Consider the following 27839-nt stretch of genomic DNA (forward strand, 5'->3'; position numbering starts at 1 on the left):
TTATTCTCTGCCCCAATGGATTAGATTGTTCTTTCCTCTTTGGGTCAATTTCAAAGCACGTAGGAATTGAGTATTTTCTATCTCCAACCTCTTTACCCTTCCAGTGTATTGATGTTCTCCCCCCTCCCACCATGAGCTTCTTTTTTGACATATAAATTTACCCCTTTTTGTTTCTTTTCCCATTTCTTTTAGTATTAACCTCTTTTTTTACCTCTTGTTGTGTATACATATATATATATACACATGTATATGTATTTATGCATGCATATATCTATATACCTATTTATGTCTTGTCATTTCTTCCTATACAGTTTGTCACTGTTCCTTCTAAGTGTAATTATTCTAGCTGCCCAGGTGATAGCAACAGTTTTTAAGAGTTACCAATGACCTTTTTTCTTATAGGGATACATATCATTTTAACTTATTGAGTCTCTTAAAAATTTTTTGTTGGGGGCGGCTGGGTAGCTCAGTGGATTGAGAGCCAGGCCTAGAGACGGGAGGTCCTAGGTTCAAATCTGGCCTCAGACACATTCCAGCTGTGTGACCCTGGGCAAGTCACTTGACCCCCATTGCCTAGCCCTTACCACTCTTCTGCATTGGAGCCAATACACAGTATTGATTCCAAGGTGGAAGGTAAGGGTTTCAAAAAAAAATTTGTTGTTGTTGTTGTTGTTGTTGTTTTTCTTTTCCCCATCTTTTTAATTACCTTTTGATGATTCTCTTGAGTTCTTTGCTTGGACATCAAATTTTCTGTTCAGGTCTGGTCTTTTATTTAAAAATTCTTGGAATTCTTCTATTTTGGTGAATGACCATACTTTCCCCTGTAAGAATATAGTCAGTTTTTCTGGGTAGTTGATTCTTGGTTGTAGACCTAGTTCCCTTGCTTTCTGGAATATCATATTCCATGCCTTTTGGTCCTTCAGTGTGGATGCAGCCAGAACCTGTGTTATCCTCATTGTGGTTCCATGGTATCTGAATGACTTCTTCTTGGCAGCTTATAATATATTTTCTTTGGTCTCATAGTTCTTGAATTTGACTATAGCTTTCCTGGGTGTTGTCAGTTGGGAAATAAGTACAGGAGGTGATCTGTGGATTCTTTCAATCTCCACTTTTCCCTCTTATTCTAGGATATCAGGGCAGTTTTCTTGAATAATTTCCTATAGTATTATGTCCAGGATTTTTCTTTTGTCATGGTCTTCTGGTAGACCAATGATTCTTAAATTTTCTCTCCTGGAACCATTTTCTAAATCCTCTGTTTTGTGAATGAGATGCTTCATATTTTCCTCAATTTTTTTATTCTTTTGGTTTTGTTTTATAGTGCCCTGCTGCCTTGTGAGGTCACTTAATTCCAGTTGTATTCTGATTCTTAATGACTGGATTTAATCCCTGGTTTTTTGACCATCCTTTTCCTTCTGGTCTGATTTTCTTTGAAGGTCATCTTTCATCTCCTTTGTGTCATCTTTCATCTTTTTTGCCTCATCTTTCATCTTTTTTGCTTCATCTTTCATCTCCTTTGCTTCATTTTAAAGCTGGTGTTGATTTTGGCTTTCAAGACACTTTCTCATTCTAGTTCAAGTGCCTCTGTTTCCAGATGACTTATCTTAGTTTTTAAGCTCTTTTTCCCAATTGTCTTCAGCCTCTCTTAATTGTGTTTTGAATTGCATTTTGAATTCTTCCACAGTCTGTATCCAATTCACTGGGAATTCTGATTTATCGTTTGCTTATCTCTCGCACTCTGGTTCGTTCGCTGAATAGAAGTTGTCTATTGTAATTTCTTTCTTCTTTTTCTGTTGTTTGCCCATATTCACCCCTTCTTAGCTCCCCTTATTTGTCTGTGCTCTTGCTCCTCTCATTTTTTTTTATTTTGGGAGCTTCTGTCAGTCTCCCCTCTTGGAGCTTTGACAGAAGATCTCTCAGTGCTATCTCTAGGGGAGGATTGTTGGGCAAACCTAACCCTCTTTAAATCTCATTAGCTTCTTCATTCCAACTCAGGTTTACAGAGTTGACCATAATAGGTTAGCCATTATGTATAAATGTTCCATGGCCTTAATAAGAAAGTGGTACATCACTATCTCACTTTAATTTCCTCACATTTCACCTATTCCAATGCGTCACCCATTCTATCCCTCTATCCCTCAGAATTTTGAACTCCACTTTAATCTCTTTCCAGTTTGACCCTGGAATTCACCATTTTACATGTCTAGTGTCTTCTACTGCTGAATCTTTCTTCCCATGTGCTTTTGCCCAAACTTTGGCTCTGGATTATTCCCATCATCTTCCTTTTCTATTCATATCCATAGGCTACTAAATACAGTTGGAAAGAGGATTACAACTGCGCAAATTAGGTACATTATAAATTCATGTTATTTAACTTCAACTCTACCCTTATTTAACTTCAACTCTACCCTCACTGCAATAAGGCATTGACTGATCATTGATTATCCATTATTCTCTTCACAGAAGCTATTCTGAACTTTCTCTTCTCTCCTTAAGTTTTCCCTGTCTCAGATGAAGACTTTGCCTCTTACTTTGCTGAGAAAACTGAGGTCATTTTACTTGTTTCTTCATTTCAAACCCAATGCTTTCTTTTCTCCCAGTTCCTGAAAAAGAGGTGGTCCTTCTTCTTGCCAAGGCAAATCCTGCTACATGAGATATCATTAGAAGTTCCTGCCATGCTGCTCATTTCAGTACCAACTCAGTCTCTACACCAATTGCCTTGTCCACATTTGAGTATGTCTCTGCCACCCTTTTTTGGGCTTCCCTTTTTTTGGTAGTCTTGCTCCATTCAAATGTAACTTTCTTCAGAGTAGAAACCACTTTTTCAAATCTTCTAGTTTTCCCTGCCTTTGATTCTTACCCTATTGTCTTTAAACATTCTTGAGTCTCTCCCACACACACCAAAAACGTTCATCAGACAATACTAACCTTTCAAGTTTTAATCCTATATTTCTCTTTACTTTACCAGCCAAACATAGAAAAATACTAACTACGTTTACTGGTTCAACTTCCTCTCTTCTCTTTCATTTGTTTAACCCTCTGATGTCTCCCTTTGACATCATGACTCAAATGAAACTGTTCTTTCCAAAGTTATTAATGGCATCTTAATTGCTACAACCATGACTACTACTTCCTTTCACATTGTAATGGAGATGGCCCAGGACTCTGAACCCCAGAACCTTGGGAATAGCAGTTTATCTAAGACCACTGGCCCTGCTTCTGGCCCAGGCTTCACTACCAACACTTAGAGAAGCAGTCACTGTGGAGAAGAGGCCCCCTTTTTTATTACCATGAACAGTAACTTCTGACATCTTTGGGCAGATAACTCCAGAACTCTGGGAATGGAAGCATCCTCAGATTACCAATTCTGTTACCAGCCATGGTACTGCTATGTAACAACAGTAGATATACAACTTGCTTCTATGGATGCTAGAGCTTCTGTTTCCTTAGTGGCCACAGGTTCTGAAAACCCATAAAGTAAAATTCTTGACACCAGTGACCAAATAGTTCAACATCAGAATAGATAAGATGTCAGTAGAAATGGCATTAAATGATATTTGTTATCATTTACTTTGACACAGCACTCTGAGGACCATGTGACCTTTTCATACATCTTTCTTGAAGCTAAAAACCATTTTTGAATGTTGTCTCCACCTTAAGAATACAAGTTCTTTGTAAGATGGGCCTATTTTAGTTTTTCTTAGCACCTTGCAGTGTCTAGTACATAGTTGATACTTTATAAAAGTTTATTGATTATTCTCAGATAAAGAAATCAAAACTATTAACAAGCACATGAAGAAGTGTTCTACATCTCTTATAATCAGAGAGATGCAAATCAAAACAACTCTGAGGTATCACCTCACACCTAGCAGATTGGCTAACATAACAGCAAAGGAAAGTAATGAATGCTGGAGGGGATGTGGCAAAATAGGGACATTAATTCATTGCTGGTGGAGCTGTGAACTGATCCAACCATTCTGGAGGGCAATTTGGAACTATGCCCAAAGGGTGCTAAAAGAATATCTACCCTTTGACCCAGCCATAGCACTGCTGGGTCTGTACCCCAAAGAGATAATGGACACAAAGACTTGTACAAAAATATTCATAGCTGCGCTCTTTGTGGTGGCCCAAAACTGGAAAATGAGGGGATGCCCATCAATTGGGGAATGGCTGAACAAACTGTGGTATATGTTGGTGATGGAGTACTATTGTGCTAAAAGGAATAATAAAGTGGAGAAGTTCCATGGAGACTGGAACAACCTCCAGGAAGTGATGCAGAGCGAGAGGAGCAGAACCAGGAGAACATTGTACACAGAGACAAACACACTGTGGTATCATCGAACGTAATGGACTTCTCCATTGGTGGTGGTGTAATGTCCCTGAACAACTTGCAGGGACCCAGGAGAAAAAAACACCATTCATAAGCAAAGGATAAACTATGGGAGTGGAAACACCGAGAAAAAGCAACTGCCTGAATACAGAGGTTGAGGGGACATGACAGAGGAGAGACTCTAAATGAACACTCTAATGCAAATACTATCAACAAAGCAATGGGTTCAAATCAAGAAAACATCTAATGCCCAGTGGACTTACGCGTCGGCTATGGGGGTGGGAGGGGGGGAGGAAAAGAAAATGATCTATGTCTTTAACGAATAATGCTTGGAAATGATCAAATAAAATATATTTAAAAAAAATAAAATAAAATAACAACTGACTGAAAGAAAAAAAAAAGTTTATTGATTAGCAAAGTACTTTACATATGGAAATTGACAATTTTTCTCATTCATTCCGTCTAAATTTCTTGACTTGTTGATTAATTTGATATGAACTCCCTACCTCTCCCCACTGTAGGTTTTTTTGAAAGTTCTGCCTTGAGACATCTCCTCTTCTCCCTTTACCCTATCTTTTGTAAGAGATTAATGCTGCAGAAAACCTGGAAAAGCAGATGCAATGAATGGAAGCTTGAAAATTTGTCCATCAAGGAAAATTCTAGGTTTGTATCAATAACCATGATTTGCACTGTCTTCTTTGGTGTTAAGAACTTGAAAATACTTCGTAGATAAGTGAAGATGTGTATGGCAGCCATAGTGAAAACATACATCTGGGTAAGGATTTGCCATATCACTATGTCAGTGGTGAAAGGCATGTTCATTATAAATGAGGTGGAATTAGATATAAATCCTATTGTATCCATCACGATGTTAGTCACTGCACTGTACATAATATTGTAAATCCAGTAGCAGGCAAGGATTGAAAGTATCACCATACCACAGATTACTTGTAGAAACATCTTTTTTTCTATTTAGCCTTCATTGTTTAGGGAGAGGGTAAGATCTTTTCTGGGGTGCCAAATTGTATTATTTTATTCAAATTTCTCAGAAGTTTTTTACTTTTTCTTCTCCACATCCTGCTCTGCAGCCTCTTTGGCTCCATTTGCCTGGATGCCAAAAAGACGGGCATTGGTGGGCCATCAGAAGATGAGCAAATGCCTTGAAGTTCTTCTCATCTTCAGTAATGATACGAACTTTCTCTTTCTTGAAGACATTTCTGATGGGCATAACGGGTCCTGAAAGTTGAGTTGCCAAATTAAGTTTTTCAGCAGAGCTATCTCCCTACTTAGGTGTAGATGGTTTCCTTGGGAAGAGGATTAGTTTGGAATGATATTCTTTCTGCCGCTGCACATTTGCCTGGAGAGATTCTGTAGATTTATTTTGGTGCCGAGGGTCCACAGAGATACCAATAGTCCATGCCACTTTTTTTAATGGATCCCAGCCACTCAAAACTCTTCCAAGCTGAATCCTCTACCAGCATGTACTTTCGTGTGGTATCCAGCTGTGGGGTACCTCACTATTGGCCAGATAAGACCAGACACAGGGCAAGGAGCAATTCGTTGGGCTTTTGCTTTATGAGTCTTTTGTCTTCTGATCTTCCTGGCTGGCTAGTTAAACCATGTGGCAACTTGACTTTGCCAGTCTTTGTGGAAATGAGGCTTCAGAATCATGCCATTTCGGCCGGGTGCCCTGGCTGCTTAGAGCCCTCCTCAAGGCACCACAGCAGAAAGGAAAGCAGTGCCCTGAAGCACTCTGGGATAGCGATGGTTTCACTCCATCAGAATCCCCGGCGCTTTCCAACCAGTTGGAGCTACCAAGAGAGGCGGAAATTCAAAGAGAGGTGGAAATTCAAAGAGAGGTCAAAGGTTGTACCTTCACAAAGATGGCATCGTCAACCTTAAAAATGCAGAACTCCATTTTCTCCCCTACCACAGCCATGAAACTTGAAATCAATCACCAAAGTGATTTGAGTGGCGTCATTTCCTGTTGGTTGTACCTTGCAGATGCAAAAATCACAAAATCTCCTGCACTAGGAATCTCTCTCAAAAAAACCCCCATAACGAAGTAATGGAAAGAACTCTGCCAAGGCAAGAGATTTGGTTTCCAATCTTCACTGACCCTAAATAGTAAGCAATTCACATGATTTCTGTGCTTGTCTGATGATTCAACATTCTGGAAGTCTCCCATCCATTCCCTTCCCAGCTGCCAGTTGTGTATCCAATGGGAAAATGCCCAGCTGGCTTGGGAACCCCTTGAAGAAGAGTTCTGGGGGAAAGCAGCTGTGTTAACAGTAGACAGGGAGAACCCTCTGGCCGAGGGTTGAAATCCCGCCTGCCACCTGCGTAGACCTGAACTTCTGGGGGGCCTCCTCAGCCAGGATGTCCCCAGCGCCCTGCGGCTCAATGAACCTCAAGCAAAGCTGAACTCTCTGCTGATTCCATCCACCTATTAGAAACCACCAACTGAATGTTCCACAGACTCTTACACTTTCTTGGTAATATTGTCAGATTTCTATTGAGTTAACTATCATTTTATGTAGATGACTCAGATTTACATATCAAGCCCATCTCTTTTCTGAACTTCAGTCCCATGTCATTAATTGTATATTGACCATTTCAATGTCTATTTGCCAGAGACATATTAAATTCAAAATACACAAAACCAAATTTATCTTTCACCCCAATCCTTTCTCGAACTTCTCAATTTCTGTCAATGGCATCACTTGAAAAACATCGTCAGTAGAGAAAACTACCTTCACCCAAAAGGCAGGCAATCCAGCCTAGCTAAAGAGGCAAGGCACCCTGAAAGACAGATAGGAAGTGTCATGTTCCATGGTGAAATAGAAATGTAAATCAGTGACACTATTCCTTGTGTAACAACTGATGTACTCTGGCTTGTGACTAGAGAACTGCTACTAGTATGGGGTACTATAGAGGTAGAGAGAGATGCTGCTCTGGGGTTTGCCTACTGATCTCTAATGACTGATAGATCAATCTATTTCCTAACCTCCTTCTCCCTTCACTCCCTCCCTTTCTACCCTCTCCCACCTGCCTCCCTTCCCCTCCCCCTTGTCAGTCTCCTTTCTAGTAACTTAATGGTGACTGTGAGGTTTAGAGAAACTCCTCTTGTTCTCTTTTTCAGGTAAGGAGGTTTATTGGAAACAAACAGGATGGGGATTGAGGTGAAGGGGATAGGGGTGACCCTAATCTATAATAAGAATTTGAGGGTTTGGGAAATCAGTCTAGTAATAACTATGATAGAGGGACAGTTAGAGAGATGGATGGAGGACAACTGTTTAAAATCTTCTTTCTTCTTCGCAAAGCCACCAAGGTCTCTCAGCCTAATTTCAGAAGCCCCCCTCAAGGGTCCTTTAGCCTGGGACAAAAGCTAACAAGATCAGTTTAGCTTCTTCCCCCTCAGCCAGCCACCAAGAAAAGTCCCTCCTTCAGCCTGGCTTTCCTCCAACTTTTCCAGGGAAGATTCCATTTGGAACCTTCTCCTTGATTGACAGACATGTCCCCAGCCTTGGTTTGCAAGCCTGAAGTTCTCTCTTTCTGGCTTGCCTCTATAACAATCCCCCCTTTTATTCCATAAAAATGCAACTTGCATTTTTTAATGATACTTACTGTCATAATAATTCTATCTATCTATGTTTTTAACTCTGCTCTGCTATAAATATACCCTTACCCCCACCCCCAAAGAACAAAATCCTGACTAATCTTAGCTATTCTATCTATCTAAATGCTAAGCTAAGAATGGGTTATAGGAAAATGGTTTAGGTAAGGGATTTACATGCACATAGTTTTTTACATCACAACAAGTCAATTAACAAATTTCAAATCATCTCAATTCCACTAATATTAAGAATATGCAAATGTCCTATTTTCTAAGGTCTATAAATTCACTAAGAAAATTTTCTTAACACTAACAAATGCTAACCTACAATCATAATGCAATATAACTTCTATACTTCAGAACTTCTATGTCTCTACTGTCTTAAGCCTTAAACAAATTCACTAGGCTATTACTATGCTAGTCATTAGAATGTTAATAACTTACTCTAAAATAGTTAGCATGTTAGTTATTAGTACTTACATATGTACATAGGGTACCATACTTAGTACAGATTTGCATATGTACATCATTCTAGATTTCTGTGCAAACTCATGCAGAAAAGAAATATCTTTGTCTGTTTGAATTTTCCACAGAAATTTCTCATCAGTGTGTCTTTATGTTATGCAACTATGCACATTGTATACTTATCCATTCCATGAAATATCTTCCTTTGCTATGTAGGATGTGCATGCATATATATGTGATGTTCACATGTACAACACATCCTTACATATCCTCATGGCCAAAACCATTCCATTTGGAACCTTCTCCTTGATTGAGAGACATGTCCTCAGCCTTGGTTTGCAAGCCTGAAGTTCTCTCTTTCTGGCTTGCCTCTAAGATCACAATGGAAAGTCAAGGCACTATGAACACCTTTACCATCATCTTCCTTCAGATCCTAGTTGGAGGCACCTCAGAAACACTAGTTTAAGAGCCTGAGAAACAACAATGTTTCCAGCACAATATCTGTAACCATTATACTGGGAAACTACTGTAGAGTTGCAGCTTGGAAACTGTTTCTACAGATGCTGCAGTCACAGCTACTGAAGCTGCAGAAAAGGTTCTTTCCACCAAAGTTCTTGGCACTTTGTTCAAGAGTTGCACAAGATGTTCAAGAGGTTGAACATCAGAAAATGGTATGTTTTTATTGGTAGAAATGACATTAAAGGAGAGGTATTACCATCTACTTTACCACTGTGCCCTAAAGACCATGGAATCTTTCTAGATGAAACCTTCCACATGTTGATTCTTCTATTAAAATGTGAGTTCCTTGGGTTTAGAGACTAGCTTACCTTTCAATTTGTGTTTCCAGCACTAAGCACAAGGCATTCCACATAGTGTGTGCATAAAAAAATGCTTTTTCAGTAAATCATTCATTCAGTCTCTCAAATTCATAACCTCAGCATTATTCATGAATCTACACTTTCCCGTACCCTAAATAATAAATATGTTAATAAATCTTACCATTTCTACCTAAATACATCTTTAATCTCACCACTCTTCTCTGCTCATACAACCACCACTTTGGTTCAGACTCTCATCTCCTCATCACAAAAATCTCCAATTGTCCTTCCCACCCCAATGTTCTCCCCACTCCAGTCCATCCTACACACTATTGGCAAAGTGATTTTCCATAAGTATAGCTATAAGTGTCACTACCCTAATAAATACATTCTCGTGTCTCTCTATTGTGTGATAAACTCCTCTGTTTAGTTTTTAAAGCCAAGAAAACCTCATCCCAGTCTCCTTTTCCCTACTTTTTGGCCATTATATTCTATCCTACACTCCGCTGTCCCAGGAAAATAATATTCTTTGTGTTGTTTTCTAAGACTTTGCATTGGCCATTGCCCATGCCTAAAATCTACCCCCCCCCGCCCTTACCTCCATCTTATATGATTTCTCTCTTCCTGCAAGACACAGCTCAGTGACTACCTTTTTTGGCATTTAAGACCTTTTATAACTAGTACCTTTCCTGTCTCTTCAGTCTTCTTACACATTATTGCTTTCTATATACTCTATGTGTCAGTGACATGGGCCTCCTTGCATTTCCTTGAACAAGACACTTCATCTCCTATCTCCATGTATTTTCACTGGCTGCCTATTTCTGGAATTCCCTTCCTCCTTGTCTTCCTTCAAGTGTCAACCAAAATCTCATCTTTTGCAAAAACGATTTTCATAGTCCTTCTTTATGTTAATGCATTTTCTCTGAAATTACCTGTAATTTATTCTATATTTAGCTTATCTGTAGAATCATTATAATATTGTTTCTCCCATTAGAACATGAAATCCTTGAGGTATTGGCCTTTTTTTGAATTCCTAATGCTTAGCACAATTCAGGGGAACATTGTAAATGCTAACTAAATGGTTGTTGGCTTGACTTATATGAATCTTTTCTTGTTCCCCCCAACTTCTAATGTCTTCCACTAAATCTTGATATCTTACTACTCTCTTTTTAGTTATATTTACTTGAATATAATATATACTAGTTATATATATATATGTATATATATATATGTATGTATATTTCTTCCCTATGTCTGAGCTAACCATTGTCTCCTCAGCAATGGGGAGCATCTTTTTGGTAAATGCTACCAGGATCTCAGGTAGTAACCCTGAGAAAATGGAAAATGGAGGTTGGCTTTATTTCTTCCCAAGCTTAAATGTGACTACTTGATTCTTTATTGAAAGTATTATAGTAATATGAGGGAAAGCAGATACAGACTAGTTATTTAGTTAAATAGCTGTACTATGTAATTTTTATTATATCTATTTAGTTATATCTGATTACTCTGTATATAATTATATAGGTGTGATGCTTATATATGTACTTATTGTCTTCATTAGAATTTAAAAACCTCAAAAGTAGAGATTATTCCATTCCTTCTTCCTGCATCTCTAGTGCTCAGCATAGTGTCTGGTACACTGTAAACCCCTGATAAAACGCTTGTAGATTGATTGCTAAGGTATCCAGTTTCCTAATTTGCAGCAGCCCTAGGTTCTCTATTCCCTTCAGCTTTGTGATTTCATCATATATAGTCAATTCTACATCATTTCTAACTGGATTACTCATTACCTTATGTGGAAAAGTTTTAATCCCAGATTAACTTCCTCAGCTATGGAAAAAGACAAATAACTTTAAATTACTTTTCTCTTCATTGCACTGAGTGAACACTGAGAAGGAAAAGTATCTTTTAATATTATACTGAATGAAGTAAAATTAGGGAGCTAAATCTGTTGTAGTAAACAGTCCTATAATGGAATTCTAAAACCTAAAAGAGGTTATTTATTAGATTCCTTCAGCTTAGCTTTATTTTGTCATTGATTGATCACATCACCTACATTAGGCAATAAACTATAAAATCTATAGTGTATATGAATGTATTCTTTAGCTCTTGAAGTCAGTGGGCCTTGACTGAAAACTTTAGGATTTTAGATGAAAAATCATCTGAAAACTTTAGGATTTTCTCTAAGAGTGAATGAATTCTCCACATTAATATAAAAACTCTCCAATCTGAAGGATACAATATGTTTAGTAGTAAAAAATGTAAGAAAGCAAGCAGAGGAAATATATATTAGAATTCCTGGCCTGGACCCTTCTCTTGTCTGATAGAGAGCACCAGCGTGTGGTGAGCTGCAATTTCTGATGCTGACCCTGCTCAGAACAGGTTTGACTTTGTTTCCCTTTTTTCGGTTCAGTTTTGTTTGGCATTTGGCATATTCTTGATTTGGTTTCTACATACCCTTCATCTCTGGGAATGCTTTATGTATAAGTGGAAATACTATAGCACAGCCTCTCTATTTAAAAGATTAGTAAATGTCCATCATAATAATAAAAGGCAAAAGTAAAAGTGGACCTTGTGAATAAAGTGAAACTAACTAACTTAATAAGACCCTGAGAAGGAAAGAGCTACCAATATTTATTCTTTTCTTGGGATCTAAAGAGATCTGGGTCAGAAAGTTCAGTGTGCTCATTTAATTCACTTTCTTTGAAGAAGCACACAATAGAAAATAGGTTGAAAGCTGAGAGGCTGAAAACAAAACCTTTGCAGATAGACTATTCCATGGCTGACACTTAGTGGTAACTGTGCAGTACTACAGTTTTTGACCTGTGTTCCAGGAATTCTCAGGAACGTGGCTTGATAGGTCAATTTCTGGTCTAGGTCTGAGTTAACTAATGTTGCCTCAGTAGTAGGGAGCATCTTTTTGGCAAATGCAGCTAGGATCTTGGGAACTAACCCTGGGAAGATGGAAAATGGAGCTTGGCTTCATTTCTTCTCAAGTGTAAATGTGACTGCTTAATTCCTCAGTAAAAGTGTCACAGTAAGTAATACCTCAAAGTATAGAGAAAAGCAGATACATATTGGTTTTATTCTTCAATATAGATATAATTTTCTCACCTAATTAAATTGAAGATGATTAATATAAATAGAGACCTTTTTCTGGGGAAAAAATCAAGAAAGAAAGGATTTTGAAATCTGTCCATACTTTAAAGTTAATTGTAGAGAAGCAAGAAGGTCACAAAGACCTCCAGGGATCATGAGAGTAGAAAAGATATGAGAAACTGGTGAATAAAATAGAAATCTACAAATTTGGAGGGATCCCAAATTCAAGTGCAAAGAAAGCAGTTATATTTGAGTAACATTCAGAGAATACAATTCAAATTTGGGGAGAATCAAGAATTTATTTTAACTAATGGTTCTAGTTTCATTTGTCACTTGGTTTTTCTTTTGTCTACTTTGTTTTTAGCTGAACTGCTAAAATAGTGCAAAATAATATGGCATGAGTTTTAGTGCCACTGGAATCCTAGGTTAACAGTGACCTTAGAAGTCAATCTGGTCCAACTTGTCCATGTTACAGATGAAGACGAGCCCAAGGAGTTATGTGGCATGTCCAGGGTAACAAGAGGATTAATTGGCATACTTTGGCCACATAAGAAGAAGAAAGGACTCATTGCAAAAGGCTCTGAAGTTGGGAAAGTTTAAAAGGTAGAAGGCAAAATGACTGGCAGAAGATGAGATGAATCAATTGTATAATGGAAGCAACAGACCTGAATTTAAACAGACTAAGGGAGATAGTGGAGAACAGAAGGGCCTGGAGTGCTTTGGTCCATGGAGTCAGACATGACTGAACAACTGAACAACAACAAAAAAACCCAACAAAATTGGCAAATCCAGAATTTGAACTTGAGACCTGTGAATTTCCACTATTCCTTCTGGAATAGATGGCTAAAAGACTGACAGAAAAAAAATGGTAACCCAGGGGACTAGATTGCTGATCTTAGCCTTATATCATATAAAACTGGAAGGAACCTTGGAGATCATCACTCCAACTCCCTGAGTTTATAGATGAGGAAACGGAGCTCCCCCCCCCCATTTAGCAATTTACTACATAGGTAATAAGTAGTAAGTAGCAGAGTTGGGGATATAAGCCAGATCATCTGACTCCATATCCAATGTTCCTCTACTGAACTAATGAAATGATACAGCATCAACTGTGAATGGCATGCAATAAGGCCATAGATTTCTCAAGGTGAACCTTGACTTACTGACTCAAGCAATTAAGGTCAGCTGCTCCCAATTCAGTCTTAATGATAACCACCCAATTATGATAATATGAGTAGTTATATCAGCAACAAAGAAAAAACAAAATTTTATTTGAAAAGGCAGAAAATGTGCAATATTCTGTCCTTATTACAAACCTCCTTGGCAAAAGTCTAATGGCACATCAAATTTGTGATGAAAGCAAATTTGATCCCTGAGAAGAAATACCCACTTCCTTCATTATCTAGTCTTAGAGTATCTTAGCACCTCTTCTCTAATCATATTCCACCAAAATGCCCTTTTCTTTACAAGAAAATCTCACAGTCAGTTTTATTTTTCAGAGGATCATAAATTCAGAGCTGGATATGATTGTGGAGATTGTCATAGCATCTTATTTGGCACATAGTAAACACAAGCTATTATTATTGTTGTTCTTATTTTATTATTATCTTGTCCAACCCTCTCATTTTATAATATGAAGAAAGTAAGGCCCAGAGAGTTTAAAAGACTTGCCTTAGGTCACATAGGTAATATATCACAGAGGTGAGATTTGAACTCACATCCTATGACTTCAAAGCTACATGCTTTCCATCTTGTCTTTTGTTATCCCTTTACCCAACCCCAATGAGTGACAACTAATGCTTATCCAGGCTTTTTTAGAAATTCATCTTTAAGTAAAGATACCAAAACTTGCCTCCTCTTCTGCTTTCAACACTCCAATTCACATATGAAGAAATGATATTTAAAGGAATCATTTCCAGGCCCTTTCCCTCTAGTGGAAAATGCACCATAAGTACAAAAAATCAGATGAGAATGTTCATAGAGGTTTCTCTGTCAAGTAAGACTTTCAGATTAGCTCATTAATGTCTTGGTTTATTGTTTGGAAGAATTCAGTTTGGTTCACTTAAATATACTTTTTTCATTATTAAATATTTCTTAGTCTTCATTATCTTTGACCTTTCTGCAACAGTCCACATTATTGAATTTCCTTTTCTTCATGATGCTCCCTCATACTTTGGCTTTAGTGGTACTGTTTCTTTCCATTTGCCTCACTATTCTTTCTTTGATAAGTCCTTTCCTTCTTCCAGTAAGAGTGTGAACTGCACATACTTCCATGTTCTGACTAGGGCTCTCAATGAATACTATCTTCTTTGGTGATTTCACTATTCTCTACTATTTTAATGATTATTTCTTTGCAGATAGTTTTCCTTTCTGTATTCATCTCTAATTTCTCTCCTGAACTTAAATTCTCCATCCCCAACAATGTATTGACATATTTCCTTATAAGTCCCACCAGCATCTGTCAAACAACTCATAGTTTTCTTCCCTATGCCTAATTCTTACCACTAACTTGCCTATTTTTCTTAAGGACAGAACAATCCCCCACTACAGGCTCAAAAGTGAGGAGTCCTTTGGCAATTCCATTTCCCTCTCAACCAATCACTTGTCAAATCTCATAGAATCTACCCCTATATAGTTAACTGTATTCTTTCCCCACTCTCCACCTACAGGATCACTAACTAATTCATTCCTTCATTATGTCACTTCTAAACTATTACAATAGCCCTTTAATTTGTTATCCTTTTTCCAGACTCTCCATTTACAAATCCATCCTACCCATACCTGGCAAAATAATTTTTCTAGTTCACAGGACAATATCTTCTCCCTCAAAAGTCTTCAGTAGTTTCCAGTTGCCTATAAAGTAAAATGTCAATTCCCATTTAAAAAAATTGTATTGTTTCTTCTTATATATGACACCATAATAATTCTCAGTAAAACAACCAACTATCACTGTAGAACACTTCCCAGTAACAAAGATGAATAGTTCAGGAAAACTGACAAATAGCATACATATACAACATTCAACACTCACAATCTCTCACCTCTCTACCAAGGGGAAAGAAGTGTACTTCATCACTTGTCATCTAGGATCAAGTTTGGTCATTGTTTAATATGACTTTCAGCAATATCTTTGTTTTTATTATTTCATCATTGTGCACATTATTGCCCCACTCCTGTTTTCTTCATGCCATATCAGCTTATACCAATCTTCCCATCCTGGTCTCTTTTAGTAGAAGTATTTTTATCAACTATGAGTTCGCTCTGTCATTCAAATCAGAGATCTGATGCCTATTTGTAGCTTTAATGACAATATAAATTATCTTTGATGAATAGGAGAGAGTTACCTCAGAATTAGGAAAGGGCAAATATCGTCCTGATTATTCAAATAACAAAGAGAACAAAATCTTTAAACAATGTGCTATTGAGCTTGACTCTCAACTCTGACTAAATTCTAGAATGTATTATTTAATAAGGCAGTTCCATGGTGCAGTTAATAGAGCACTGGGCTTGGAATAAGGAAGAATCATCTTCATGAGTTCAAATTTGGCCTTAGACATTAAAAGCTAGCTATATGGCCCTGGACAAGTCACTTAAAACTGTTTGCCTCAGTTTCCTTATGTATAAAATGAACTAAAGAAGAAAATAGTAAACTATTCCAGTGTCCTTTCCAAGAAAACCCCAAATGGGGTAACAAAGAATTAGACATTGTATAATTATCCTAAAATCAAGGGTTTGAAATCTTTTGGAGGAATTTTAGTAGAAGAAATTCACCAACATCTTGAATCAGGAAAGTGAATCTTTTGAAGAGGGTACCATGGAGATGCCTGTGGAAACCATATACTGCATCAAGACATCCAGAATGAACTTTGGGATATAATGAACTGAACTGAAAGGGGTTTAATACATTTATTCTGAATGTAATTCTTATGCCAAAGGGAAATCTCCCCTAATTGGCTTTTTGTCAGTGCCTTTATTAATTATTGTTTTTGTTTTTTTCTCTTTTCTTTCCCTCTTGTTCCCAAATTGCTGTAATTTCCCCTTAGAAAGTGCAGTGTTTTATACTCCTTTAGTGGTAGAATCCTTAGTGGCATAATTTGGTTATTTAAAATCATTCATTAGGGATACTAGGCATATTAATCTCCAAGTTTAGGAGATTTCAACTTGCTCACCTCCAAGTAGAATCAAAGGGGGGGATTATGAGAAAAGAATTTGTGTTTTGATTTGTTCAATCAGAGATTTGGACTTCCCTACCATTTGTTCTGAATTTGGGTCAATCAGCTATCAGAGAATTGATCCCACAGGCACTGCCCCTCCTGGGTGCCAGAATAATTGAAGAACTGTGATTGGTTCCTGGGGAGGAAGCTAGTGGGTGAAGGGAAGGGCTTATAAGGTAAAGCCCTGCAGGAAGGGGTGTGTGGTTTCTGAGTCTGAGATTCTGAGACAGACTATGGGGTGATAGCTTTGCTTCCTTCCTACATTTTCTTCACTCACTATTTTTACCTTGCTATAATAAAGCTACTAAAGCTACAGCCACATGACTTGAGTTAATTTCTATATTTGTCAAACCCATTCTAACTATGACAACATGACTGAAACAAGTGAACAACAAAAATTATTTAAAAACCCCAATTGATAAATGGTAAACAAACAGGAACAGGAACAGATAGTGTTTAGATGAAGACATCAAAACTATATGAAAAATTGCTCTAAAACATTATTGATTAGAGAAGCACAACTCAAAACTACTGATATATCATCTCATACCTATCAGATTGGCTATATTGATAAAAGCAAAATGTCAAATGTTGGAAGGGATATGGAAAAATAAGAACATATACATTGTTGGTAGAACTTTGAATTGATCCAACCATTTTGTAGAGCAATCTGGAATTATACTCAAAGAGTTATAAAAAAAACTCAGTGTTATAAAAAAGTTATATATTTTATATAAAATATAAAACATTTTGACTCAGTAATACCAAGATTAGGTTTATTTCCTAGGAGGGTCAGACAAAAAGGAGAAGAAACCATATATTCTAAAATTCTTAGAGTGGTTCTTTTAGTGCTGACAAAGAATTGGAAATTAAAGGGATTTCCATCAATTAAAGAATGACCAAACAAGTTGTAACACATGATCATAATGGAATATTATTGTGCCAGAAGAAATGACAGGCGAGATGATCACAGAAAATCTGGAAATATTTATATGAAGTGATGCAAAGTGAAGTGAACAGAATCAGAAAAACAGTAACAACCATAATGTATGATGATTAACTGTGAATGAATAAATATATTCAACAAGATAAGAATTCAAGACAACTCAAAGGGAATTATGTCAGAAAAGGATATCCACTGCCTTAGAAGCAACAGATGGAATCTGAATGCAAATTAAGACATACAATTCTTCACTTTATTTTCTCCATAAATTTTCTCTAGTGTAAGTAATATGACTCTTGTTTTACAACATGATGAATAGGAAAATATGTATTATATGATAATATATGTCCAACCCACATAATTGCCTTCTTGGGGAGGAGAGAAGAGTGAGAGGGAGGGTGAAAAAGAATGAGATATAGATTTTTAAATATAGCTAATGTGAGAATGTTTCTCTTGGATAAGAAAATGTATTATCATTTATTATATATTTATAACAAGTCATGTATTATATTATTGTTATGTCACATATTTTGTTATGTATAATATATAAAATAAATATCCATCCTTTAATAAAACAAGTAAATATGTAGAAAATGAAATAATGGGCACAAATAGCCACAATCACTACATCAAGAACATATGCTGAGCAAGCCTTATTAATCTTTTTGACAGGGTTCTTTACACAGGTTAATAAGAGATATGTTTGTTTTTCTAAAAATATTTGACAAAATCTTTTGTGTTCTCCTTGTGGAATTGTTGGAAATATGTAAGCTAGATGTCAGTAAACTCAGAAATGGCTAAAAAAAAAGTAGCCATTAATTATCTGATATCCTCTTAGAACACAATTTCTGGTGGAGTTCTTCCACATCTCTTCTCAGAAGCATAGCATAATTATTTAAATAAAATTAAGTAACTCAGTCGATTGAGAGCCAAACCTAGACACTGGAGATCCTGGGTTCAAATTTGACCTCAAACACTTCCTAGCCATGTGACCCTGGGCAAATCAATTAACCTCCAATTGCCTAGCCTTTACCTTTCTTCTGCTCTGGAACCAATACACAATACTGATTCTAACATGTAAAGTAAGGGTTAAAAATATAAATGAAGTCAAGAAGATTTAGGATAAAATCTTGCCAGGTATATTTAGTAACCGTGCGCCCATAGTAAGTTATTTAACTTCTCTAATCTTTTACAACTGTTAGTTTTATGTCTGTTCTGTTCCAATAATCTATGTTTCTATTTCTTAGTTAATACCAGGTAGTTTTGGTGATTACTTCTTTATAATGCACTTTAAAATATGATATAGCTAGACCTCCTTCATTTATATTTTTCACCAATTTCTTTGGTATTTTTTTACCTTTTGTTTTTACAAATGAATTGTGTTGTTTTTCCTACTTCAATAAAATATTTTTTGGTAATGTAATTTGGGTGACATTGAATAAGTAGATTAGTTTAGGTAAGATTGCCATTTTAATTACTTTGGCTCTGAAAACCCATGAACAATTAATATTTCTCCAGTTATTTAAATTTGATTTTATTTATATAAATACTGTTTTATAATTATGTTCCATGAAATTCCGGGGTTTGTTTAGGCAAGTGTACTACTAGTATTTTATTCTATCTATGGTTATTTTAAATGGATTATCTCATTATTGTTTCTATATAAAATTACCTATGATTTATGTGAGTTTATTTTATATCTTGTTACTTTGATAAATTATTGATGTTTTCAAATCATTTTTTTTACTTGATTCTCTCAGATTTCCCATATACACCATCTTATCATCTGTGGAAAAAAGGTTAGTTTTATTACTTTTTTGCCCTTTCTGATTCCTCTAATTTCTTTAGCACCTCTGAACTATAATTTCCTATAAAATGGGAATAACCATACAATCAAGACTTATCTGGATCAGATTGTTGAGAGGCTCAAATGAATTAATAGATTTCAAAAGTTGCCCTGGTATGATATTCTGGGCCTGTGTGGTTACAGTTTAGTCTGACAGAAACTTCCTAGTTGTCACTGGTAGATGTTCTACAAGAGGTTAAAGAACTAGAGTTTGAGGTCTGACCAACCCCAAAGTTCTCCTACTCTCAGGGCTTTCAAAAAAAAATCCAGGACTTTTAAAACTATAACTTATTTTTAATTTTATAGATCATAATATATATATAACATAAAAATAACATAATATATAATTAACTCCATTACTTTAGTGGTGAGTATGCAAATTCTAATTTTAATTGACATTTCAGATCAATTAAATGTAACTTTATTGCTGATCCCTATTTCCTAAGCACTAGTGTCAGTTTTTTATTTGGGAAAGTTTGATTTGGCTTTAAAGAAAAGTAGCCAGGATTATAGTTCCCTTGCGGTTGCCTAGTACTACAATCTAGCTTCAAACTTATTAAATATTAGTGGTTATTTAGCAAGTGCTTTGAATTTTTAATTTCATCAAGAGTACTTGTTAGCCTACATTGAATAATGACAAACTTTAATATTGTTATGTTTTAGAAATATTATTATCAGAGTCCCGGAAAATTGTGAACTTTCCAAACCTGTTCTGAAGCAAATATGGGGTGCTACAAAAGTCTTATTGTAGTTTTAAGTTATTAAAGCTTATTAAAATCCCAATAAGATGTTTGGTATGATGCATTCATTTTTATGGATATATATTACACATATATGTACATATGTGTGTCAGGCACGCGGTAGATAGTTATTACATATCTATTAGGTGCCAGCTTCTGTGCTAAGTGCCAAGAACACTAAAAGAAGCAAAAAATAATCCAAACCTTCAAGGAGCTCTCAATCTAACGAGGGAGCCATCAAATGAACACATATCTACAAATAAGCAATATACAAGAAAAAATACAAATGTCTTAGAGAGGGAGGGCATTAAGAAATAGAATTAAAACCACTAGGAAATGCAAGTCAAGAAAGGCAATAGGAAGAGAGGAAGAAAGAGAGAGGGGATATCTCCCTCAGGAATAGGGAGCCTAGAGAAAATGTCTAGAGCCGAGAGAGTGTCTTATTCAAAAATCTTCAAGGAGCCCAGTGTCACTAGATTAAAGAGTAAATGAGGTGGGGAAGGGCAGGTAGGTGGCTCAGTGAACTGAGAGCTAAGTCTACAGATAGGAGGTTCTGGGTTCAAATGTGGCCTCAGACACTTCCTAGCTGTGAGATTCTGGGCAAGTTACTTAGCCCCCATTGCCTAGTCCATATTGCTCTTCTGCCTTGGAACCAATACACAAAATTGATTCCAAGATGGAAGGTAAGGGTTTTATTTTTCAAAAAAGTATGTGAGGATTGGATGTGGGAATGAAGGTTCAAAAGTCTGGAAAGAGAGAGGGGAAATTAGATTATGAAGGACTTTGAATTTGAAGCAGAGGATTTTGTATTTGATCTTGGAATTGATAGAGAACCACTGTAGCTTATTGAGTAAGGGAAGTACATGTTAGAGTTTATGTACTTTAGGAAAATCCCTGGAGGATGAATGGGAAATGAAATGGAGAGAGAAGAGACAGGCAGATAGACTACTAGCAGGCTATAACAATAATCCAAGTATGATTGCATAAAAAAGTAAAACCTAATGAGCCACCTTTAGATGCTGGTGTCCTGTTTTGCAAGCCTCCATTAGCTGTCTGAGGAGCACACACACACACACACACACACACACACACACACACACACACACAGCATTCTAGAATCATAGATGGCTAGTGGAGATCAACCCATTTTATTTTATTTTTTATTTTAACGAATGTATTTGTTTGTTACATTAAAGTTCTCATGTATTTCCCTCTCTTCCTCCTTTCCCTACTTCCATGAGAGAAGGAATCATTTGACATACACACACACACACACCTACACACATATGTATACACACACATATATATATAAACTATATCTTGCTTGTTTCTTTTTATCAGACCTTTTGCATGAGGTAGACCTATACAAGTTATTCTTCAAACAATTTTTTGTTGCTGTATAAATGTTCTCATGGTTCTGTTCATTCTTCTCTTTGTAAAAGGATATACGTAGATCTATTCACATTAATACCTCCAAGAGTCAGAGCCTTCTTATCCCATCTCCAGCCCCACTGAGACCTCTGGTGGCTAAAGCATATACTTCAGTAAAGCTCCTTAAGATTTGTTAGTTCTGCACATGTAGTCTGTTTCTTTTTTTTCTTGTGTGTGGTGGTGAGTTTATCACAAAGTTACTTAATTGCTATTACATGTAGGAAAGAATAGAGATGAAAAATTGGATAAATTCCCTCAAAATAATTCTAAGCCAAATAAGAGAAATAAAAGCTAAGTGAGCCATAGAGTATGATACAGATAGGCACTTAGAGTGTTTTAAAAGTTTGCAAAGCATTTGACACACCTAATTTTAGTTTCATGAAAATCCTATATGGTCAGTGCCATAAGTTTCGATATCATCATTTGACCTGGACAATGGCTATTAATTCAATATGATAGTTAAATACAAATGAGGAAACTAGAGCTCTGAGATGTTAAGTGATTGACACATGATTTCTTAGCTAATAAATGTCAGAGACTGGGTATAGACCATAGACCAGACTCCACGTCCAGAATTCTATGCTTTATGCCACACACGCAGTTTCCTAGATTGAGAATTTCCTATACTATTTTTTTCCTGTCATTTAGGTTTCCAACTTAAAAATGCATGGCTTAGTCCACTAATTTTTTGAGGCAGGAATGAGCTATTTTTCTGCTGTGCACATTAGCCAATATCTAGTGGGTATCAAATAAATTAACTGGAGTCTATTAGAAATGATAATCTTTCTATGATATAACTTTATTCCTCCAATTAAAGGCATTCTTTATTAGGGTATTATTCACCTTCTTTGCTCTTTGTTTCATGCCAGAATCTCTCCTTTAGGTATCTCTTCTTGGTTTCTTTGCCACAAAAATTTCAGAAAGGGATCTTTATTATTATCTCATCTCTAGGGAATTCTTCTATTCTCATATGCTCTTCCTGGAATTTTCAGTATAATAGATGAATCTTCTCAAAGCCAAATACAATTGTTTCTAAGATAAGCTATTATTTTAGATTGTTTCTTTCATTCCTTCCTTTCTCAAGCACACAGATTCACATTTGTGATCACAGCACCATGGACAGAACTGAGAGAGACCTTCTAGACCATCTGGTCCAATCTCCTCATTTCACAGATGAGACACTGGAGGCCCAAAGAGTCTGAATGATTTGTATAAAGTCGCAGTAGAGCAAAGATTCAAATTCAGGTCCTCTTTCTTTCTATTGTACCTAATTCTTTCCACTGAACTATGCTGTCTTCTTAACTACAGTTAACATTACTAAGTACCAATATTCTAGGCAGGCTACCACATAGGAATTCACTATTCATCATAATAGTGAATAGGGCTCTGGAGCCACTATGATGACTTTCTGTTATTAAAATATAAACCTACACTAGCACCCCTCAACCAAGAGATCAAGACCTCTTAGTAGATCTTGAAGATAGTTGCATTCCACAAACCTATCTCAAGCCCCATTTCTAATATACTATCCTCTTTCCATGTCAGAACTCCAGCAATTGAAGTAATAATAATTATAATTATATAGCAGTTTAAAGCTTACAAAATGCTTTACCAATATCTCATTTTATTCTCACAATAATCCAGTGAGAAAAGTTTTATTATCCCTATTTTAGAGCTGGGGAAACTGAGGCAGATAGTGGTTAAGTAACTTGCCCAGGATCATACAGCTAGTAAATTCCTAATGCTGTATTTGAACTCATCTTCCTGACCCAATGTCTCACATTCCAGTCATTCCACTTCACTGACAGGAAAGTGTAGCAATCTAACTCATGATTCCTCAAAAAACTTAAATTTACATAATGCTTTAAGGTTTGCCAAAGACCTTACATACATGAGCTTCTTAGGGATCTTTAAAATAGCACTATGAATTAAGTAGTATAAATGTATCAGCAGTATTTTAAAGATGAAGAAATTGTGGCTCTGAGAGGTAAAGTGAAGTTTTGAAGGTCACACAGCTGGAAAGCATCAGAACTAGGATCAAAAGTGAGGTTTTCTGGTTCTAAGTCCAGTATTCTTTCCAATATGCCACATTGACTCTCAAGGCATTTATTGTCACAATTGACTTCCACCCCCTCTTTCAGAGAAGTGGGTACTTGATGAGTCTATCAAAGATTAGTCACTATGAAGATATTGTCATTGTCTAAATTGTTCTTCCCAAGTTTCTCTGAAATCATCTTTTTTTGGGTCATTTCTTCTGGTAGAATATTACTCTATTATATATAACACAACTAGTTCAAACATTCCCCATTTGATGGGCATCCTCTTAATTCCCAATTCTTTGCCAACAAAAAGAGGGGAGGTTACTATGAACATTTCTGTAAAAAAATGCTTGTCCAAACAAAAGTTAGGGGATCCATGATGGTATCTTCTTGAAGTTTTGCAACCCATGAGCAGATTGCCCACAGCATCAAAATGAAGTTTTATGTTATACATGATCATGGTCATGGCTTGGACAAATTTTTATCATTTGATGAAGGTATTTTCTAGTTAATTTTAACCTGTCTTTAAGAAAGCTTGCACTATAGTTAGTTATCATGCCCACATGATAATCATGCATTTATAATAAGTATCCTTTCATCCCAAGGGGAAAATGTGATTTTAGAAAATATTCTCATAGGCCCATCTCCACTACTTAGCACTTTATCTCTGGGATTTCATTTAATACAATAGAGACTACAGATTTGATTGGGCTTATTATTGCCAAGTATACTCTTTGCAGCTTAATTAGTAATCTATTTTATTTGCTCATTCAAGGTTGTTTAGCTGATCCCCCTTATTCATATGGGCAATGTAACATATGGTTGCTATTTTAAATGTACTGGAATATTTTAAAATTAAATAGCTGAAAGTATAACTGAAAATGTGTTTGGAAAGCTGTATGTATATAAAAATTGATGGTCATACACTATATGTTAAAAGAAAATATCTTCATGATCTGCACTTTTCCATCATTCTTTTTTATTTAATTGTATCTTCCATTTAGCAAAAACTAGCCTTATTTCTTTTCCTAATCAAATGGTCCCTCCAACTGAGAATTAAAGAAAAACAAAGACCCTATTAAAATATGTAGATCCAAGAAAAAGATTTCTGCTTTGACCATGTCCTCCCCACCAAAATGTCTCATTCTGTACTCTGAGTCCTTTACTTCTCTGTTAGGGAGTGGGTAGCATGTTTCATCATTAGTTCTCTGGAATTGTGGTTGGACTTTACACTGATCAGAATCCTTAATCTTTACAAAGTTGTTTGTATTTATGGTATTATTGTCATTGTATACATTATTCTCCAAGGTTCTTTCACTGCATTCTGCATCAATTAAACTAACGCTTCTCAGGTTTCTCCAAAACAATTCTCTTCATCATGTCTTATAGCTATATAGTAGTTAATCACATTTATATACCAAATTTGCTTATCTATTCCTCAATTGATGGGCATTTCCTCAAGTTGCCATCCTTTGCCACCTCAAAAAGAATAATAAATATTTTTGTGTATCTTTGGTTAAAGTCTGTTTTGCTTTGGACTAATCTCCTACTTAACTTATTCTTTCTCTAGTTCCTAGTGCCCCCGTCTCCCTTTTTCCTCCTATTTCACTAAGTAAAATGTACTTCTGTACCCAACTCAGTATATGTATATTCTTCCCTCCTTTTACTAGTTCAGATGAGAGTGAGATCCAAGTATCAGTCACTTCCTTTAACAATTATTTATTTAGCTTAGGTGAATAATTCTTTTTTTTAAATTAATTACTTTGTTTGTTACATTTAAATATCCAGCTGACTCTCTTCCTACTCTCTCCCTATTAGAGAAGGCATCGTTTGAGAAAAATATATATGTATATGTAAATCATTGTTCTATTTATTTCTATTTGTCAGTTCTTTCTCTGGAGGTGGACATGGGTAATTCTTCAAACAATATTTCTATTGCTATATATAATATGCTTTTGGTTTTGATCATTTCAGTCTTCATATTTTCATGTATGTCTTTCCATTTTTTTCAAAATTAACCTGTTTGTCATTTCTTACAGCATAGTAGTATTCTATCAAAATCATATGCTATAACTTGTTTAGAAATTTTCCAGTCTGTGGGCATCTCTTCAATTTCCAGTTCTTTGCTACTACAAAGAGAGTTACCATAAATATTTTAAAACATGTAGGTTCTTTCATTTTTTTCCCAAAATACTTCAGGAAATAAACCTCATAGCAGTATTGCTGATTGAAAAGGCATATACCATTTTATAATTCTTAGAACATAATTCTGATTGCTCTTCAGAATGGTTAGATTAGTTCACAGGTCCACCAACAGTGTATTAGTATACCTATTTTTCCATATGTCCTCCAACATATGTCATTTTGCCCTTATATAATTTTATTTAACTTTATAGGTATGAGACGATATCTGAGTTGTTTTGATTTGATTTGTATTTCTTTAATGAATAGTGATTTAAAGCACTTTTCATATGATTACAGATGCATTTTGTTTCTTCATATAAAATTATGCATTCACATCTTTTGATCATTTATCAGTTGGGGAATGACTCATATTCTTATATATTTGGCAAAGTTCTCTATTTTAGTAGGATACCGCTATATGAGAAATTGTCTATAAAGTTTTCCCCCAACTTACTGCTTTGCTTCTAATTTTGGCTACATTAGTTTTATTTGTACAAAAATTTCTCAATTTAATGTATCCATCATTATCTCTTTTTATATATCACAAGATTTCTATCCCTTGTTTATATAAATTCTTCTCCTATCCATAAATCTGATAGGTAGTATGTTTCCTATTCTTCTAATTTGCTTATGACTTCTCCCTTTATGCCTAGATGATGTATTCACTTTGAACTTGTCATGGCTTAGTGATATAAGATATTGGCCTATGTCAGTTTCTGCCAGAATAGTGTGATGGAAACATTAATTAGACTTACATTTCTTAATACTGGCAATCAAACTTTATTAATCAATTGCATGTAAACATTATTTTACACAGGAAGAGATGGCCTTTGAAATGGCTTTTAAAGGATGGGTCAGAATTGCACAGGAAGAAAAGAGAAGAGAGGATATTTTAAGAGGTAACAAATTTTAAGTTATGTCATGGATGTGAGAAAGGGGGCATATGCTAAGTATGAGGAACAGAAAATATACTAATCTGGAGTACTGTGTATGGAAATGGGACTGGTGGGAAGGAGTGTAATATAAAATAAATCTGGAAAAGTTAGGTGGAACCAGATTTTGATGGAAAACTTTGAATCCCAGAAAAAGGAGTTTAAATTTTATTTGGGTGACAAAAAGAACAACCTAACAGATTTTTCTTTTTGTTTTTCAGTAAAATGATATAACCATATCTCTAAAAGATACATCATTTGAATAGTGGTTTGAAGGTTGATTTAAGTAGAGAGAAGATTAAAGGTATGTTAAGAGGACAAGAGGATAATAATAAGGGCTTGTAATGAGGGCTCCAGCAGCAGGGAGGCAGAATCGTACCATTAATGTGCTAGATTTCAATTTAAAGGGACCTGGGTTTGAATCCTAGTTCTGTCACTTGTTATCTGACCTTGGAGAAGTCACTTAACCTTTTTAGATCTCAGCTTCCTTATTTATAAAATGAGTAGGGAGTCTAAATTGATGTCTAAGGTCCTTTCTAGTTTGAAAATCTATGAACAATGAAATGGAAACCAATGTGAGATAATATAAAGATTGGATAAAGTAGAATAAAGATTGAAATTACAAGATAACTAATTAGATATGTATGAGAAGAAAGATTCAATATGATCCTAAAATTTAAGAGATAAAATGAATGTTGGTGCTATAGACAGGAATGGCAAAGTCAGAAACAGATTTAAGGATGAAGACAATTTAGTTTGGTGCATCTCAAAGTAAAGGTAGATCATGATCCTATAGACAGGTGAGGATTCACATTTGGATCTCATAAAGTTCATAAACACTCACTTTTCTCCTCTGCCTTTGCCACCCTGGTACCAGCTTTCTTCAATTCACACTTGGACTCTTGCAGTAACATCTTAATTGGTTCCCCTCCCTCAAATCTCTCCCCACTGTAGTCCATGCTCCATTCAGCTGTCAAATTGATATTAAGTGCAGTTCTACCATAACTCTTTTCAATAAATTCCAGTGGCTCCTTATCACTTCCAAGTAGATTCATGAAAGAAAAATGATGACTATTTGACTTAAGTCCTAGAGGAGGTGGAAGAATGACCCCAATTTTCTCAGTGAAGGAGGCTGAACAAAGGAAACAGTAGTAAGTGGGAAAGTAAGTAGTTGAAGAAAAAGAG

The 27839-nt window shown here is 35.9% G+C and overlaps 1 pseudogene; it reads right to left on the reverse strand.

Moving 5' to 3' along the window:
• Positions 1-5383: 5383 nt before the first annotated feature.
• LOC100029511 (60S ribosomal protein L13-like) lies at positions 5384-27613 on the reverse strand (annotated as a pseudogene).
• Positions 27614-27839: the final 226 nt, after the last annotated feature.

The sequence above is a fragment of the Monodelphis domestica genome, chromosome 3 (assembly GCF_027887165.1).
Source record: "Monodelphis domestica isolate mMonDom1 chromosome 3, mMonDom1.pri, whole genome shotgun sequence".
Taxonomy (NCBI): domain Eukaryota; kingdom Metazoa; phylum Chordata; class Mammalia; order Didelphimorphia; family Didelphidae; genus Monodelphis; species Monodelphis domestica.